This window comes from Falco cherrug, chromosome 4, assembly GCF_023634085.1.
Source record: "Falco cherrug isolate bFalChe1 chromosome 4, bFalChe1.pri, whole genome shotgun sequence".
Lineage (NCBI taxonomy): Eukaryota > Metazoa > Chordata > Aves > Falconiformes > Falconidae > Falco > Falco cherrug.
In genome coordinates this window covers 110,360,065-110,380,005 of record NC_073700.1, presented here as the reverse complement: position 1 = coordinate 110,380,005, position 19,941 = coordinate 110,360,065, and the positions used below count along the sequence as shown (strand labels likewise).

General features: G+C 43.8%; 1 long non-coding RNA gene across 1 annotated transcript; it reads right to left on the bottom strand.

The window, feature by feature from the left end:
* Positions 1-1,215: 1,215 nt before the first annotated feature.
* LOC114017697 (uncharacterized) lies at positions 1,216-9,223 on the bottom strand. Its single transcript, XR_008731989.1, has 2 exons — positions 8,643-9,223; positions 1,216-3,106 (listed from the first exon to the last, which is right to left on the bottom strand). It is a non-coding gene; the product is annotated as an uncharacterized LOC114017697 (long non-coding RNA).
* Positions 9,224-19,941: the final 10,718 nt, after the last annotated feature.

The following is a 19,941-nucleotide window of genomic DNA, read 5'->3' as shown; positions in this document are numbered from 1 at the left end:
GGCATCTTCACAATCTTGCTTGGCAATTGACAATTCAGACAGACATGTCAGACACGAACTTCCTCACCTACCCCTCTGTTCTCAGAGGCTTTGCACCATCTCCCTGCACGCCAGATCCCCAGCCATCACACCTCCTCCCCGCATCCATGCTGCCCCAGCTTCTCACCCACTTGTTTTGGCCGAACAAAACCCAAACACCCTTTACTCTATATCCAGCAGTTATTTCCAAAGCTGCTCAGAGGCTCTCTACTCATCTCCTGTTGTCCCCCATCCTATCATTTAGGATATTCATGCAACAGTGGTATAGCCCTTACCCTGAAAAAAGCTACTAGATTGGGCCAAACAGACATATCAATATTCTCTCCAGAACTAGTTATGTTGGATGCACCACAGCCTAACTCCCAAACTCTGGTACTCCAAGCATGGGACAATGTTTAGCTGCATGCCTTTCACCCCAGCACATCCTTTACATGTTTATTTTTATACATTTAACTTTTACTCCCTATTTGATGAAATGTTTGCATAATTAAACAAAACTCCAGCCTACTAAATGGCAAATTAATTCTTTTGGGTTTCCCCACTTCTGCAGTGGTTCACAGTACTAAACTTTCCTCCTGACTGCTTTTTCTAAGCAGCACAAGTTATGAAAAGTTTCCCTATGCTTGTGAAAACATCCCTTAAATCTTCCTCAGTTTTTTTTTATCCCTTTTCCTTAAGGGAATACATTGCCCTGGACTAGATGGCTCTTTTGCTGCGAGTACTCATTGCTCACCAGGAATTCCCCAAGCTGGCAGCACTGCCATTCCTTCACCCAGTGCTACACACAGGTATTCCTCCTCCCCTGCCTGCAACTACTCTGCTATGACATGCATTGTAATCAAATAATACTTAAAAAAACCCATACGTATTAGGTGTCTGCAGTGAATTATTTTTTGACTATGCAAAATCTGTTCAAAAGAGCCATTCTGTACACCACACACTTGGAAAATCTTCATAAACATCAAAATCCAAAAGCCATACTCTTTACGTACATATAAAAATGCATGTTTATGTGCATATATTTAGATAATCACATATAATTTAACTTTTTTCCTCCTAAAAAAAGTTTCTGAAGCAAAATAAACAGCATTAATTTGCCAAAGTAACAGCAACTCCCCTCACAAATGCTTTTTATTCTTAGCGTAAGGAAACAATTTCAGTCTGGAGACTATAAAATCCATTTGTAGTTCAAAGTATTTTATTAGGTTTCTTTTCACATTTAGTATCTTTGAATGTGACCAAGTACAATACTTTGTTAAAAGCTTTACATAGCTAGCAATACCTCTACTGCTTGGTCCTATACACTGAAACAGCAACTGTCGCCACTATTTACCTGCATACATCAGAAGTGAGCTTAACGCTGTTATATAAAGCTTTTTATACCTTTTATGGTTTTATAAAGCATTTTAACATTACCCTAAAAAATAAGCTCTTCACTTAATGTGATTTAAGCACAAAGATTTCAAAGTATTGAGACAAAGATCAATATGGGCCTGCAATATATGCTTCTCACGCTTTCACTCGCCTTCATGCTGCGAACTACACAGGGCAAGCAGGCCATATAATGCTGAAGACAGTATCTACTCTATATGTACTATGAGCTACATTGCCCAAACCCTCGTTTCCTTTACAGACAACTGCTAAAGTTTGCCTTTACATCTTCCCATTTGCTTGCTTGACCCCAAGTATAATTGAACTTAACACCACATCTAAACAGTATGGTTCAGACAAGTGAACTGTACTGAACAAGAATGTAATCCAGACCTGGATGCTTAACGTTAAGCCAAGAACACACAATTTGAATAATGAAATATTTTAAATACAAGATTCGGTTTTCATTGTATTTTTATTTTGGCTGCTTAATCAAACCCACATGGCAAGGACTGCACTTAATGAAACTACAAAATTAGTATTTCCCACCAGCCTGTCCATAAACCCACAAGTGAGCATAAGTTGAATAGGTTAGTTTAAAATTTTGTTGAAAAGGCCTTTTATGAGAGAAGTACCCTCTTTGCAGGCTTGAGCCTGCTTTCTCTTCTCTGCTTTTCCAGGAGTGATCCAGAGTGACGGCAGCTCCCCTTGACCACCCAGCCTTGCCCCTGTACACTATCCCCAGCTTTTCAGTTCCACCTCAGCTTTGGCTGGCTGAGAACACATCAGGGTGGGAATCAAAGTTGTCATCATCCACGCATTTCCTCAAACAGTCACTTACAGTGCTGTTGCCTGAAACTTTTACCTTGGAGGACTTGCGAGCCTTCCCTTTTTTTTTTTTTTTGACTTTACTGGTATTGATTGTTTACTGTGCATGGGTTAAGTACAGCTCCGCTTTCTTGGCAGTGCTCTCTTGCATCTCCTGCTTCTCTCTGAAGATGACAATTATATTTTAGCAACAACTGTTCATGTACCGTGGGTCCTCATTCGTTTAGCTTAGTTGACCATTTCTGAAATAATGGATTTATATTGTATGACAACAGCCCTAAGAACCCAGAATTTGAAGTCCATTTTTATTTTCAAATTAACACACAGCATAAATTAAAAGGCCACAGTACGTAACTATAGTATTTTATGAACATTATGTTTCAGGTACTTACTAAAGCATCTCAAGGGGCACTAGCTCCTTCCACAGAGTGCAATTATACATAAGGCTCCCAAATTAGTTTGGTCAATGTAGTCTGGCAGTTTAACATCTTGGGAAGTGCTTACCAAATTGCAATCAGATGGACATCAAAGTTCACAGCAGAACATAAAACTTGCTCCTCGGGCAAACTGCACGGCCTCTTCCACCCACCACCCTCTGCCGTTACCCCCCCCCTTTCTGCTTCTCTCTCCAGCTGTATCTAAATCTTCTTCTTCCTGGTCCCTCAAGCCATACCTACAGGCGAGCGCAGTACATCGGGCAGCAGCAGCAGCAAAGCAAGTATTGTCCACCATATCTGCTCGTCAAGGCAAGGACTCCAGCTTTACCTTTAATGACTAGTGTGAGATGCACCTTTTCTCCATGGCTTGCTCCATGCCATCAGCTTCTTGCCTTAACTTCGTGGGGGATGCAGGGATGCAACTCTAAAGACTAAACACGAGCAACCTTGAGGAGTCGGCGCAGCCAAGCAGATATTCCTTATCATTATTTAAAGCCTTCATGCCTAACAGTACTCTATGAGGGGAAAACACCAACGGCTCCATTCGCCTTCAACTGCAGCAAACCCTCACCTCATCAACACTTCTGCCCCGGCATGGTCCTTCGCCCCCATAAGGAAGGGTGATGTGCCATGCCCTGCTGGGACTTTCCCCAGTTTCCCCTGCCAAAGGAGCAAGAGGGCAAGGTGCAAGCCTCACAGGCACTGCGCAGTTTGGTTCAGCGCTGCAATGACACCACGAATATTTTTATCAGTCTATTAACATCACTGCACTGGGAAAGCTTCACACAAAAGAAATCTCTGAGCTTCAGTCGCTTCCTCTTTTGGGCCCAGCCATGACTGAAGAGCAAACCCCACTACTCTTCAAGGATTTAAGTCACTCAGGAAAGTGAGAATTCCTCTGCATTAAACACACATTTAATCCCATACTTTGCTACTTACGAAGGTTAAAGCAAGAGTGTACTAATTCTGATGGGATTCAACGTTTTTTTTTTTTTTAAACACTCAAGCCTCAACTCAAGCTAATTAACACACTTGAGTCAAAAGCGATCACTACGTGCTTTACATTACATTTATTCAAATCAGTATTGATCTTCTGTAACCCTTCTCCCCCTCTGCTTTACAAATGAAAGGATTATTCATGTGACAATAAGCAGCAATGGAAAAAAACCTGTGGGATAGGGAGAAGACGGAAGGAAAGGAAAAACAGTCTTCCGGGCATAAAGTCAGGAAAAGAATCACAGAATGGTTGAGGTTGGAAGGGATCTCCAGAGCTCATCTGGTCCAACTCCATGCTCAAGAACAGCCACCTACAGAAGGTTGCCCGGGACAATCTCAGACAGTGTTTGAATATCTTCAAGGATGCAGACGCAACCTTCCTGGGCAACCTGTGCCCATGCCTAGTCACTCTCACAGTGACAAAAGTGTTTCCTGATGTTCAGAGCACCTCCTCTGTTTCCGTTTGTGAAAGAAGAAACTAGAGGATGAGCGCCAACTGCTTTATCTATGGTTATTTCCCCAAACTAAGACCATCCTTTCTCTGCCTCTTCCAAGGAATCAGCACCTGAAGACACTGTTAGTGAGTCACAGTTCTGGGACATGCTAATGGGAGCTGGGAGTCAGCAGGGCAAGAGCGACAGCACTCACTGCAACTGGGCTTGTTGTCTAGATACAAATTTAAGACACCCCCAAGACACCCAGCTGTCAAAATGTGTCATATTAAACATATTAAACAAAACACAAAACATTTTGCTTGCCTAAATGGGACTACTCACACAACTTAAAATATGCTGTTGTCATTATTTTGAGTCTGTCATACTGTTAATGATGTTCCCACAACTAGTGCTCCTGCAAGTTACCACAAAATACATTACGGATTTTATTGTGCAAGTGGGTCAGCATTCAGTATTGAGACTTTTATAAAAAGCCTACTTTTTTTTTTACTACATTTTACTACTGCTGAGGAACATTCACAGGTGCCCTGCAAGAGACCAAGTGTGGGTGCAAGAATGTCGTTTCCAAAACTTGAAAGGTAAAAACCATCAGACAGGGTACAAACTGCCATTGCACCAAAAGGTGGTATTGCTTCACAGCCCAACTGAAATCAAAATGAAGCGACAATCATTCATCAATAGTCTAACACTTTTTTCATAAAGCTCAGGACTCTGTATGCTCATTTCAGAAAGTTTTTATAGGTATGTACTTAATTCAGCACGTAATTATTGTTGTGCTGGCTATATGAAGCCAAGTTTCAGCTCCCTCATCCTGCAGTTAATTAGAATGATGGTGCAGTACAACACCTCCAATATATTAAGTACAGGCTCAACCGTACCAAGCTATTTTCAATAGCATTAGCACCAGTATTCCAGAAAATAAAACCTGGTCATTGCAAAGGTTATTTCCAGAGTACAGTAAGTACAACGGGCATGGGGTTGAGTTCCTAGCCCGTCGCACAAAGCAAGAAAATAGCTTTATTTGAGTGGCATTTGCCAAGTTTTTCTAACTTCCACTTCCCTCCCAAAATAAAATAGAAAATAAACTTGGGACAGTTTAGCAGTTCCAGTTTTCACTCATAAGAATCCACCTATTCAATGTCCTGTTTCTACCAAGACCAGGTTCACCTCCTCTGGCTCCAACTACAAGGCAAATCCTTCGCTGCATGGTGCCATTAACCCACCTCAATTACTGCAGCTCTGCTTCCCATTCCGCAGCCGACAGGTACGTGTGGCCTTGTGTTGGTAACTCAAGTATCCTACAAAGTATTTCCATCCTACTGTCCCAAGATTTAGAGAAAAGACCATTGCTACCACCGAAAGCCCAACAAACAAGACTCCAGAAGCCACTGCTCCGGGTGGGCTTTCCGGGCATGTCACTCTACATGGATCCAGAGAATTTTCTTGAACATAGCTGCCCACGCAGCAGATAAATATAAATATCCCAGGGTTTTTTTGGAGTCAGCTCATGACTTCCAATACAAATAAAGTATTTCATTGGACTCTACGGTCTATTTATAAATTTTATCATACAGTTGCTGGAAGTCAGCAAGTCTATTTCTGTTTCTAGTAAAACAGTACAAGTTAGTTCCATGAAAGCACACGTGAAAGGCTTGTCATTTTCATCTCTTCACAGCATTTTTAGATTACAGGTACAAGAGTTAGATTTCTGCTTAAAACTTCACCAGCTCAAAATCACATCTCTGGAAGCTAAAGTAAGCACGTTCCTCAATTCTGTCAGGTTCAGTGGCATCCTAAGATTAACCAGCTATAGGCTGTGCAGCTTGCCTCTGCTTTATATTCCCCGTGCTCTTAATTATTCACCCATCACAAAAACTAAAGTGGCTGCCACTGAACATGCACACTCTTAAGAGTTTAACGAGGTCCTGACCTAGAAAAGACAAAAGCACGTGAGACATCACCTTTTATACTTCTAAAATGTCCCTTTAAATTCTGAATTCAAACTTCAGCACCTACATACAGAGTTCAAGGATTTCCATACAGCTGGATCAACACATGCAGGGAGTCTGGGCCATGCTCAGATCCATTCAGTCTCAACCTTCAGAGTACTCGACAGCAAACTCCTTTCCTGTTCTCCAGCTTGCAGAACAATAAATAGGTTTGTATCATTTCCTTTGCCCCTTCAGATAACAGACTCTTACTGTTTTGGAAATTCATGTAATTTACTCAGCATGCTCATTTGCCACTCTTCCAATGAGCAAAGGACTGTAATTGGAATAGACTCTCTAAAGCATCAAAAAGCACCAAAAAATAAAGCAGCAGAGTTTAGAGTATGTCTCCAGTGATGTACTGCCTAACAGGGAAGCAGAAGACACCACGGAGTCATGGGAAAATAAGTTGTATCAATGCAGTTATACAGTTTGTCATTCAGACTTTGTTAAATCGCATCACCAATTCTTTTTCTGTTTCCAATTCTTGCACCACCTTTATCAACCACTACTCTTAAAAGGTTAGTCAGAGCTCTTCATCTTCCCAGTCAAGGCCCCAAGCACCACTACGTACCTCAAACTCGCTTCAGAAGTCTTAGACTGCAATGAAGTGAGAAAGTTCAAATGCCAGGGGACTATTAGATCACATACAGTTCAGTGTAAGAAGAAAGCACAAAATCGGAAGCACTGAGCTTTTTTCTAGTCCCACCTGAAGGCCACGTGATTTCCTGTATCAAAGCAGAAGTGTCACCAAAAGGTCACTATTCAAGTATTACTTGTAGGACAGGAGGTACAACATGCTGCAGCCGTGTGGCAAGGACAAGTGAGGGCTATCAGGAGGCCAAGCGTTACTCACCTTGCCTTCAGGGCTGGTCAGCTGGACCACCAGGAAGCTAAAGCATATGGAAAATTGGCTCCAGCTGAGATGTGTTAAAAGAAAGCCAACTAATTCTTTATTCCCACTGTAGCTAGACTTCGGTTTGCTATCTGCCATCACATTCAGTCTAGTGCAAAAGAATTCTGCCCAGAGTAGGGGAGTGGGATCCTGAATTTATACTGAAATAAGCTAAGATCCAAACATGTTACACTTAGCCTAAAAAAAGTAAGCGTTTGCTCCAGTCTGTGGGTTTCCAGAACTGTAAGAATCTATGTAGTTTTAACCACCAAACCTGAGCATCTAAGAAGCTTTTATGAGATGTGCAGCACCCCCTCCCCCCAAGGGATATTTAGTACAAAAATTGGAAACTGCAATTTGCATTGCATATCCTGCTAGGCAGGCACCACCCCTAAATTAAATACAGTGGGACTTTAGCCCTGACAGTACAAGGTGTTTCCCTATAACTGCACTGATTAAACAGTTGCAGACACCAGACTTCCAAATCCTTTTTAGCAGACATCACACTGCACAACATAAAGCGGCAGGCAATTGGCCAAAAATGGTTAGCAAAAAGGATTCCTTAAACATCCAGCATCCAAATATAGCCCTAGCTGGTCACATGGGCTGCCATACAGTAAGTGCTCCTCACTTTACCTACCCTTTGATTAAACCGTTTGAGCTAGAAAGCACATACTTAGAATAGCATTTCAGTTTCTAGCCCAATTCCATGAACTATACATTTTTTCTGTACCTTCCATGTTCAGATTAGCAGAAAGGAAAAGTTGATTTACGTTTCTAGCAAGCCCAAAGGGGATCATTAACTACAAAAGGCTAACAGAATATATGAGACCTCTAACATGTATGTGTATATGCACACACATTTATGTGTAAGAGCGGCATATCTGCCATATAATGCAGCTGCTGTCAAAGTACTTGCTAACAAACTCTACAGCTCATAACAGATTTTTCATTTTAAATAAATTGCTATACCTTACTCCACCTGACCTCTAGCAATTCCTGTTTTTCAGATTACTCTCATTATGATGAAATCTGATCAGCTGACTATGTCCACCTCACAAGAACTTCACAGCTTAGTTTACACATCAAGAAATTCTGCGAAACTTCTGAGGAGAGCCAGGCTGGCTTCTGTACTGTTGCCAGATTCCAACTTAAACCGAAAAAAGTTGAGCTTGCTCCTTTCTTTCTCAGCCCTGAAAGCCATTGCCCATGTTGAGCACGGTGCAGGTGTCAAATAAGGTTGTATTATAAAACTTTGCAACCGCACTAACACACATGGGTGCCACTTACCCCTCCAAAGCCTCCCCCCTGCACCAGCCAGGATGAAGCCTCGCAGTACTCACGTAAACCTCGTGATTTTTGAAGATGCAGAGGCTTGAATTTAAGTCGTAGCTATTACCCAAGAGAAGTTGGAGGTTCGAGGCTCCTGAAGAGGAAAACAGCTCAGTGCCACAAGGCAAGGCCTGAACACTGAATCAGCACACTTACGTGCTGTGTATTACAACAGGGTTCTATAGCTCAGGTTTTTGCTAAGAGCACAAAGTCTTTCATCCAACTCCAGCCCCTAGTTAAGCTACTACTGTAGTACACAGGCACAGCACAGTTCGGAGCAGCGAGGAGCATATTCACATACCCACCACCGATGCAGCTGCACCGAGCACCAGTTCGTTTCACATTTATGCCGGCAGCCTGGCCGGCCTGACCGTGCTGAAGTAGCCCTCGGGTACCCAGATGTCGTGCTATTTTTACCCTGGAAAAGAAAAAAAAAAACAACCCCAAAAAACAACCCCCAGAACGAACCAACCCAACAAGACTTCAGAGCGGGAGGCCACGACGGCAGAGCTTTATTGCGAGGTGCGGCTGCGGCACCCGGTGGGCCTGGGCCGGCCGCCCCGGCGGGGCACCCGCAGTGACGTGTCCACCTGAGGCTCCGGGGCCGCCGCCGCCGCCGGAGACAAAGTTCTGTAGTGCACTGACTGCTATCGTACCCAGAGTCGGAGTGTCACAGAACTTTGCTTCCGGAGGCTCCAGTCCTCCTCCGGTACCGGCACCGGGGCCGTCGGCCAGCACAAGTTTCCCTGCCTGGGGAGGGAAGGCGCACACGGTTAGAGGCGGGGAAGGCGGCCCCCTCCTCCCCCCCGGCGGCTCGCCCGCCGCCCGGCCAGGGGCGGAAGGATACAGAGGGTGTTTTTTTTTAATGAATAAACCCCTCGAAAGACCACCACCACCACCACCACCACCACCCCCACCCCCCCCTCCCCGGGAGCTAACGGGCCGCCCTGCGCTAGTCGCAGCCGAACGGCTGCCCGGAGCGCTGCCGGCTCCCGCTGACAGCCCCGCCGCCGCGGCCCTGAAGCGGCCCCGGCCCCGCCTAGCAGCGCCCGGCATCCCGCCGCGGCCCCGCAGCCCCCCGCGGCGGGGAGCCCAGCGGCGCCCCCCCCCCCAACACCCCGCCCCGCCCGCCTTCCCCCTCGGTCCCCGCCGCCCGGCGCAACAGGTCCGGTCCGGTCCGGTCCGCCCCGCCGCGGCGGCGGCCTCGTCTCGTCCGGCCGCGTCCCGTCGGGCGGCAGCGGCCGCTCGCGCCCGCCCCGCCGCGCCGCGCGCCGCTCCATCTTGACTTTTGCCGACGTGGAAATTTTGGGTTCGGGGACGAGCCGCGCTCTTATTGGCCGGCGGCGGGCGGGGTCGGAGGTCACGGCTGCTGTCGCCGCTCCGCGCCAAGCCGCCTCGCAGGCGGCCCCGCCCCGCCGCCCGCCACGCCCGCCCGCCCACCCGAGGGGCGGGGCCGCGCCGCGGGGCCCGGTGGCCGTGGCGGCCGTTGGCGGCGGGGGGGAGGGGGCGCTGAGGCGGCTGGCGGGCGCCGGGGAAGGGGCGGCGGCGCCCCGGCGGTGCCTCGGTCCCCGATGCAGCTCGGCCTCGACCTCGGCGTGGGGCGTGGGGCGGGCAGGGGTGCCCGCGAGACCGCTGGGGTGCGGACGCGGCGCCGGTCCTCGGTGCGCCTCGGCGGCAGCGGCGGCTCCGCGGCACTCCCGCCCCGGCCGGCGCGCAGCCACGGCTTGGGGACGGCGAAGCTACGCTCCCGCAGCGGCGGCCGCGCGTAGGCCGGGTCCAGCCCTCGCCCGGGGCGCTCAGCCCCGTCCTCGGCAGGCACCGCCGGCGACACCTGCGAGGCCGCGGCGGCAGGCAGGCTCCGGGCGCGCCTCCCGAGGCCCCGGCGGCGGGAGCTCGGTGCCAGCCGGCGGCGGAGGTGCCGGCCCTGCGCGCTGGCGGGGCTGGGGGCGGGCGCTCTGCCGGCCCCGCGCTCCGCTCCCGCAGTCCCTTCAGGGGGCCCGGTGTGCCCCGGGAGGGCAGCCCGGCCTGCGGCAGGTGCGAGCATGCGGGCGCCGCGATGTGGCTCATTCCCGCTTCAAATCGGAAGGACCTTGGGAAGAGCGTGACAGCTTTTCCTGAGGAGCCTGTCCCCGCTCCCCGAGAGGAAGGCCGGGGGATCCGTTTCTCTCTGGAGAAACGGCCGGGAGGTCCGTTTCTCCGTCTGGAGAGGGTGTTTCCCGCTCTCCTCTCCAGAAGGTGTCGAGGCTTGGCTAGTTCCATGTGGATCTCAAAATACGCTGTAGTACAAACCCAACTAAATAAAGCTTAAAACCAGTAATTTCTGCAACTTTCTATCTCTTGCACTGAATTACAGTCATTAAAGTTAAACGTATCTCGCTGCTTAGCTTGTTCCCTGGGCTCAGACGGAGCAGCTAACGCAGCTGACAGCTTGAAGAGCTGATGCAGGATTAAGCCTGTAGCCATGTAGGCCTCAGCCGGGAAAATGCTGCTGTGCTTGAGGCACTGCTTGAGCAGTCCCAGAGGAGCCATCAGTCTATATGAGCTACGTGTGGCTGAACGTGACGTGCCTCCTCGTGTGGGCCCTGTCCCGCTCTGGCATTGCCGCACGGGTGAACTCCAGCGCTGGTGTGGTCCGTGTTGCAGGATCACAGTGATCTATGCTAGTCCAAACCTGTGGCTGTCATTTTGGTATCTGAAAAGGAAATAAATTGAAAAACACTTTGAAATATTTTTTTTTTTAGTTCACATATATATTTTTTTTTCCAATTTAATGACTTTCAATTCCGACTTTAAAACCTAGTGTTTGGGGAAGGAGCACCTCAGAAGAATCTCTTACCTTTAAATACTTACATTTTGTCTCCTCTTGTTTAGCCTCTTCTTTAGCTTCTTTGTCTGCAGAATCAGAAATGGCAAGTCTTCCCTGAGCCTCTCTGCTCTGTTTACAAAGCATGTACCCCCCTCGCTGTCTGCACCTTCCCTGCGCCGTTCGGTTTGCAGCCCCGTTCCGTTTTGCTGCAGTTCCCCATGTGTGGTATTATTTCCCATCTTGCTGTTCCCACTGTAGTCCTGCTCCCTCAGCATACACCCCATCTTCCAGGCCACGGAGCTGGCCTCAGCTATGCCATTGCCACTTGGCTGTGTGTACAGGAATACCGATTTTACAGTGTGTACGCGCTGTAAAAAAATCAATGTTTCAGTAGATTGAGCAGAGCGTGCAGCAGTGTAATGGAGCACAGCCTGCTAATGTAACATGCAGGGGTCCTCATTCAGAGATTGAGGTCAGTCAGAAAATGGAAATGTGTTTTCTTATTTTATTGTCTGTTTCAGATTTAATATAGGTGTTTATGTTCTAGTGTTTAACTTACATCAGGGCACACAGTTACTTTAAAGTCATAGCCAACAGAATGTCACATATCGCAGGCAACTTACACAAAAAAGCATGCCTCAGGCATACAGTCCATTATTTAGAGCTTAATATACCCCCTCTTTCCCTTATCCATCATATGTCTATCAAACAGCAGTTGGGAGGAAAGAATAATTTTTGTTTCTGCAAATAAAAACTCATTTTCTGTTTGGTGCGAACTTGAGTTCTCATTATGTAATGAAACATGCAGTGCTTTAATGAACTCCGATATAGCAGTACATATCAATGAGTATCATAAAATAAGTGTAAGTCAAAAGCATGAGGGAGGAGAAATAACCAATGTGTGGCACAAAACCAGAGTAAAAACTCCCATTGATTTTAATGGACCTGGGACTTCAGCCAGAATGCTCTCCATGATACATTATCTGCTTTTTAAACGGTTGCATCATGCCTTAAAATTTAGCAAAAGTGCTTCTTGAAATGATATATGAAGCCACTACATTCTCAGGCTCAGAGTCAAGATTAGCGTAAGCTAACTATTGTTTCACAGCTCTGGAGAGGCTTGATGCAGCTTTATCTTTACTTAATAATTTTATCTTCTGGTTTTGTTGGAGGCCAACATCTGCCAAAACTCTCGCTATAGCAGTGAGTACAGACCTATACAATGGGCAGAGGAGTGAGTATTGTGTTTGTGAATGTTACGATGCTTTGTCCTGAATAACATGCATTTAGAAATGCTGTGGGGGCTCTCATGTTCAGTAAAAAGCAAAGGTACTTATTTCTGTCATTCGCCTTACTAGCTGGAGACTTTGATTTGGCAGTTGTGGCTGGGGAGGCATGCAGGACTGGAGCAGTAATGTCTTCTTCCAGTTACAGCTCTGGTTTAGGACATGACTCATGGAGAAGGCTTCCAAATGTAAAATACCGCTACCTACAGTGTGTACTATACTGGGATTTCTCAAAAGTCAGTTGATTTTCTTCAGTCACAGTCACTGAACACTGATTTCCAATGCGCTTGTATGTTTCACTGTTTTGAAGAAGTATTTATTTTAGTTTTACCACTTGCTGGGAACCCATGTACTTACCACTCTTAAAAGCATACCTCCAGACATGTGATAAGTCCTAATGTATTTTAGGCATAGTTTGAAAAATAGTAGTGTAATAACATAGAATGTAAAATATATTGAAAACACTATGGTATACTCTTATTTAATTCTATAATGTTTTCCAGAGTATGCTAAATTGCAATAAAAGTATTATTCCAATTTAAATTATAAAGTGAAACTCATAGCTGAAGATTGAGGAATAATAATTAGGCTTGCATTTTACTTTTAAGAACCCATCTGCTTTGGCAGCATGCTTCCAACTGAGAAGGTTCAAGAACGTGGTTACTATGCAAGACAGGCAAAAGCACATGATACAGAGGACCAAGCTGTGACTTTTTGTGAAATAAGCATGAACAGTATTTCACAGAATGGTAGCCTTAAAAGAAAAAAAAAAGGGGGGGGGAGAGTTTTATGATAGAATATAGAAATCACTTTTCTGAACAAACTACTCTGCTTTCCAAGGGTCCTTCTCTGCCAACTTTATGAAATAGTATTTTTGTTTGTTTTGATTGGGGTTTTTTTTCTATTTTGAAACAATTTATACATTATAAGATCTAATATTTAAATCTAATTTGAAACTGGAGTTATGCAGGATGGAAAATTAATTGTCTCATTAGTTGGAGAACTTTTATGGTATTCATACAATAAGGAAAGATTCAGTCATAAGCATCAATCAGTATTATAGAATGTTTTAAAACAAATGTAAACAATTTATATTATGAAAATTTGTAGCACTACTTACTGATTAAAAAAAGATACATATAAACTCAATGGCATATAATTCTAATTCTTAGTTGGTTATTATCTGAGATTGCTCTTGATTAAATATGATTTGTGTTATATCTATGTAATTCTGTACTTCATTACTATAATAAATATGCATTATAACTGCATTATAATGTCCTAATTGTGAAATTGCCATTGAGTAAGTTAAGGTTGGGAGACTGTAATGCACGATTTTGCCACTGTTATACTGCCTAGTGCTTAAATTTCCTTGCATCTTAGAGTCATAAAATTAATTGCTAAAGTTAATAAATAATGATAGATAGCCTAAGCAAGTCAGTGGTAAGTCAGAAAAGAATCCAGCTTTTCCAGGTTCCCACTGTCTCTTTAAAAAGCAGACAAAGCTGATGCCTCTTTCTGTAATTGTAGAGGTAAGTGACTGATACAAATATAATTTTGGTAGAATTATGAACATCACAAAATAAGGCAAAATCAAGTGTCAAATCAAAACTTCAGGATGCAGGGACACAATGTAACAAACTGTCATTTGAATCCAGTGGAAAACTTTCTATTGACTTTAATAAAATTTTTATCAATTCATAATGTGCTGTCATCAAGTGTATGAATAGCTCCATGAGTTAAGTAACTAATGCTCATAACATCTTATAATTTAGAAATTTGCAGAATCAACCCCTAAATGTCTCCTAAAAAACCCACAAAGATTCAAGACTCCATATAAGTTATAGATCCCCAAACAGAATGACTTTGTCATCTGCATTTTTAAAAAGATATGAATGGATCTGCAAGCGATCACTGCTGGGTTAGTGTAACAGTATCTGCAAAAAATTAGTGTTTTGGAAAACAATAGAAATTTCAAAATGTGCTTTTGTTGTGCATTAAAATGAAGTTAGGACCTTCCTGAGAAAGTGCCAGAACAGGCATAAAAAGACAGAACCCAGTGAGAATGCTGCCTTTTATCCTGTCTGAAGCTGTTCGGCTTTGCATCGCTGGCCCAGGACGAGACGAACATGCTGAATCAATGGGATTTGAACCTCTCTTGCCCATATCCTCCGGGGAAAGCCTGAGCATTGAGCAGCCATCTATTTTGAGGAAAAGAAGGGAAAGTTTGTCTTTCACTTTTTTTGTCCAGAAATTCACTTCTGAATTTGAGAAGCCTTCTTACTGGAACAAATACTTTCCCACAAAAAGGTTCCGTTTCAGCAAGTCAGCATTTTTGGATACAAACAAATATGTTGTGGGAAAATTCCCACCAAGCTTTACTTCGGAGTCCTTCAGAAAAAATCATGCAAGGGAGAATTATTGGAATGGCGTTTACAAAGGGATACAGATATGATATGATACAGAGTCCAAATAAAGTGACATGGTGGTATCTAGGACAAAGACTTGAAGGAATTTAACCTTTCATTTTTAGGGCAGTAGAAATCCCTGATACAAGAAAATCAGCCAGAGATAAACAAACAACCAAATTCTGTACTTCATTACTATATGAACTATAGTCCATATATACCACATAGTCCATATATACCACAAGCCATGATTTAATAAGTTTATAATAACTTTGATGGAGATTGTGCTGAAGCTTGTCGGCAGACTCTGCAGGACCAGGACTGGGATTGACGTAACAGGCCCAACTTTCTTGAAGGATGTGTCCTAGAAATGGAAACTAAGGGTCATGCTGCTCAAACTGGTGAACAGCTACTTATGTAAGTAGTCTCACTGCATTCAAACCTGGCCTAGAAAGGCACTTAGCAATCTCCTGGCTGCAGCAATGTGAAAAGAAGGCAAAAAAAATAGAGTAAGAGCTATGCAGGCTGCAGTCAAACGCTTCTTACAGAAACGGCCGGGGTAGTTACGAGTCACCTATTTCTTCCATCTGTCCTGCACTGGCAGTTCCAAATAAACCAGTTGCTTTCACAGTGATGGAGAGAAGCACTTGCATAGACCATCCCTGTGGTGAAAGCTGTAGAGCCTTACACCAACACCGCCGTTTCTCCAGTGGGCAAGTGTCTGTGGCCTCAGTATTTGCTTCTAACTTTTTCTCAAGCCCAGCAAATCAAAACTGGTGACCTTCAAGGCTGAGGGGAAGAATTAATGTGGCAAAACTTAATGAATAAATGTCAGTAATGCAACTGGCAACTGCAGACTAGCTAAGAGTGCAAAGAACACTAAAAAAAGTCACCCGCTCCTCCCCACACACACATTTTCTTTGGGCCTTTTTAATAAAGAGGCAAAAGTGGTGTCATTTGCAGATACTAGTCTTGTAGGGAAATTTAGTAAGCATTTGGGAAAGGAAAACTCTTCTTACATACTGAATAATGGAAGAAGATAGAAGGTGGTGGAAAAAACATGTGTGACAGTCATGTTGTGTGACAGTTTTTCTTACCCTCCTCCAAACCATTTGCTTGACAAATCCCTTCTTTTTTTATTTTATTTTTTCTTACTGTTTAGGGTGTTATAGGCAGCTCATCCCTCAAGGCACAAGCACAAATACTAATTAAAACTTACTTGCTAAGTATCCAAAGCAATAGAATCCTAGGTAGTAAGTACTATTTACAGATATTTTAAAAAATAACATTTGACTTAGAAATATGCAGTGAACACTTACTTGATAAAAATCAGAACAACTCTACCATGTAGTTTCATTTCTATTATCTACATCAAAGCATGAATTTGGGGAAGATATGGTTAATCAAGGTAAAAAACCTGAATCTCTAGTAGAAAAGCCCTTTCCTCGGTCTTAAACACTACATCACAAATCGTGAAACATTCCTATGACACAGAATCACTTGATTACGAATGACCTGGTCTAATGGAAAGGCTTAGGTAGCTCAGGGATGGGAGATCTGCTACGCTTCCCCGTGAATCCCGGAGCTGTGGGCTTTTCTGTGTCATTCCAGTTCTAGCTCCCTCGGAGACTCACTGTGATGAACACTCAGCAGCTTTGGTATTAATCCAGGAAGCAGCCTGGCTACTCCAGAAGGTACCCAGCTCCATCATCATACTTCAAACATCAGCTTCTGTCTCAGAGGTAACAGGCTGGGTATGATGACTCGGAATTCCACTGAAATAAGCATCATACACCCAGCCTTCGGAGGCCACCTGTATCTCCTTCAGAACACCATGGCTTTCCGTAGCAGCCTTTAAAGAGGAAGTGCACTCATCACACCCCCTGGGAATTTCTGAAGAATAGAGTTCAAAAGTTTCTGCTTCCACTATTTTCTTATTCTAAAGAAGAAAAAGTATCTTCGTCCTGTCCAAATCTTGAAGAGATGAAACAAAGTTTAGCACCTGAGTTTCAGAACAATCACTTGGACTTTCACTTCTGCTCAGGTCTGATTTATGGCTTTCACCTTGCAGGACACATAATTCAAATCGCCATCTGCTAGGTCCGCAGGAAGAATCTTCAGGCCAAACCATTATGGCAACTCATTACTCCTCTGGCTTTCTCCACAAGGAAACATCAGCGAATGCCAACATTTTGCAACTGCAAAGGGAAATGGATATTCACATCTACTATTGCTTTCATAATTGGTTGAACAGGGAAAAAACAATCTTACCAGGAAATCCTCGCAAGTCTGAACTACATCTATCGGCCTTGTTTGCTTGCCAGTTCTTCTGATGAACCACAGGAAATTCGTTCCAACTCCAGCACAGATTGTTCAGAGGAGACAAGATAGGCTCATTAGCACTGTAACCTACAGGCACTAGGCATACACACAAAACGTTCAGCCTTTGGATGGGGTAGTGCAGATGCAACTAAATGGGCTTGCCTGACGCCATTGTATTATGTATTCTTATTTATGTTGATCATATAACACTGGCTGTGGCTCCTTATCAATGCACATGCCACCTCAGTAGAGCAGGCTGTTAGAACCCAAGCTCAGGTGCCTGAGAAACCTGGATAGTGCAGGTTCCCCTGCATGCAACTTCCCAAAGAACTGTATTTCTTTTGTGCTGGAGGGTAAATAACTCTTCAGTAAAAACATTAATTGCTGCAGTGATCAGTTATTAATAGAGTCACTTGAAAGGGCGGTGGAATTGCTGCACAAGGCTTCCTAGGCATAGTAAGCCACAATTATGTATATAAAAAAAGTATGTCTTTTTTTGAAAATGGTATGATTTTGTCAAAGCTAGATGTACAAGACACCATAACATGAATTTAAATAAATTATTGGAATAACTGAAGAGTATATGTAAAATAAAACAGCTCAGAAAGTAAATGAGGTATATTCCACAGGTCTGAAGGTTTCTGTTCTCTCCAGCTAAATTCCTTATCATTAAATGGAAAATTTACCGAGATGTATGTTTGTTGTCCATAAAACTTTTAGCAAATTTATATATGCCCCACTCAGCTGCTTTCAAATAAAGGCATTAGAAGCTAACTAAAAGTTGTGGGGTTTTTTTCTCATTAAAATCCCCAGGAAGATTTCTGTTAACTTTACCAGCTGAAGGGGGAAAACTTTATAAAGTTCCCTTTTGAAACAGATTGCCTGGAATCCTATACTGTAAAAAAAAAAATGTTGCTCTGCAGATCCCACCACAGCACTCTCCAAAGTTTATGAGTTTAGGAATAGCCTGTCAAAATTCTGAAACATATGGGGGTCCTAATCATGAGCAGCCTGTTCCAGCTAGAATCGTATTTCCTACATTGCAGGACAGCAGTGGGAAAAGTGCTTCATTTGCACCTCACAGAAATGTGCTTTTCCTCCCCGATTTCTCAGCCAAATGCAATAGGACACTTCCTCTGGCCCTCAGCCACGGCCCTCAGCAAGGGCTGATGGAGAAGAGCAAGAAGCAAAGCCAGGACTAGCAAAGAGCTATTGATTTGTGAATGAAAGCGAACATTTTCTGAAATGAAAAAATCAGCTAGTCACAATAACTCTAGGACAAATCTAACTTTGGTGACTACAAGTAAAAAGGACGGGCAACTTAAACTGACACTGATCTTGCCAGCATTCCAAGGGTAATATTTTCATTATGATAAAATATTCTTTAACAATCTCTCTGGTGAATTGGGCACAAACATGCTTTTCTCCTGCAGTGGTACCGCCTATCTTCCTGTTACACGTATTTTTATACTATTAAAAAAATATTTGTTTAGGCAATGCAAACAACCCCCCCCCCCCCATGTGTTTATGTTTCTTTGCCATTTATGTTATAATGTAGTGTGAGAGCAGTGAGACAGCTGAGAATTCTGTCTCAAACCATTTTTCTTGTCTTTTTTTCAGTCTCCACTCAGCAAAGCAATTATAAACATTTCCCAAAATGTTAATAAGCATGTAGGACCTGGTTGCAAGTGCTACAGCACCCCTTCCCAACAAACACACAGGCAGAGGAGCATAAATACATACATACATAGATACAAACAAGCTTATGTAGGTGGACAGACAAATATGTTTTGTTCACAGAAATATTTTTCTGTATAATAATATGGAATAATCAACACAAAATTGCATATATATATATATATGTATATGTAACTTCTTTAGACGTTTTTAAACTTTGGTTCCCAAAAGTCAACAGGTGAAAAGATGAGATTTACAAATAACCCCTGTGGATTCTCATCCTGCATAGATTTCCATGGTTTTCTTTGCCCATCTTAATCAGGCAATAATTCGTCTCATTAACATTCTTTCTAGTGGGGAAATAGTTTGTGTCCCTTTCAACACTGCTCCAACAATATATAGTAGTATTACATGACAAAATGTATTGGTAGCAGTCATATGGCTACTAGTTGTTATTTTAAAGCATCGACAGTGCATTCACTGGCTGCATAAAAGACAGAGCCTCTGACTGAAGTCCTGTAGAATCTCTGTGAAGATTTATATGATTTTTTTCCTGCAGCTTATGATGTGGCAGAATGACCAGTTTATGATGTGGGTGGAACTTTGTTCAACACATGAAAATGCCTCCGCTCTCCAGATTATGTTCTCCTGTGATAGACAGTAACGCTTTCTGCCCTCCATATGGCCACCATGTGCCAGCAGACACCCAATTGGTATGTGGGTTAAATGTAAAATAACCACCAGAGCCCCTGAGCCAATAATTACAAAGCTCCTTTTGATATGGTTAGTGTGTCATTATCTGTACTGTGCAATAATAAAACAGCTCATGTTGTCCCTCTCTTCTCCTTCAGTAGCTGGGGAGCTTAGTGCAAAACTACCACACACAATTGATGTTCATGAAATGCTTTTAGGAACTGTCATAGCAGCAGCAAAAAGCACACCAAGTTCCCAGTTCTAATTAGATGTTAGCTTGAATAGAATGCTGGAGGGGAAAAACCCAGGCTTACTCTGTGCATTCACTGAAGGCGTACAGCTTGCATCCTGCTCTGAGTTGCCCATCTCTCTGGGCTAGATCAGGGCTTCTCTGATGTTTAAGTCCCT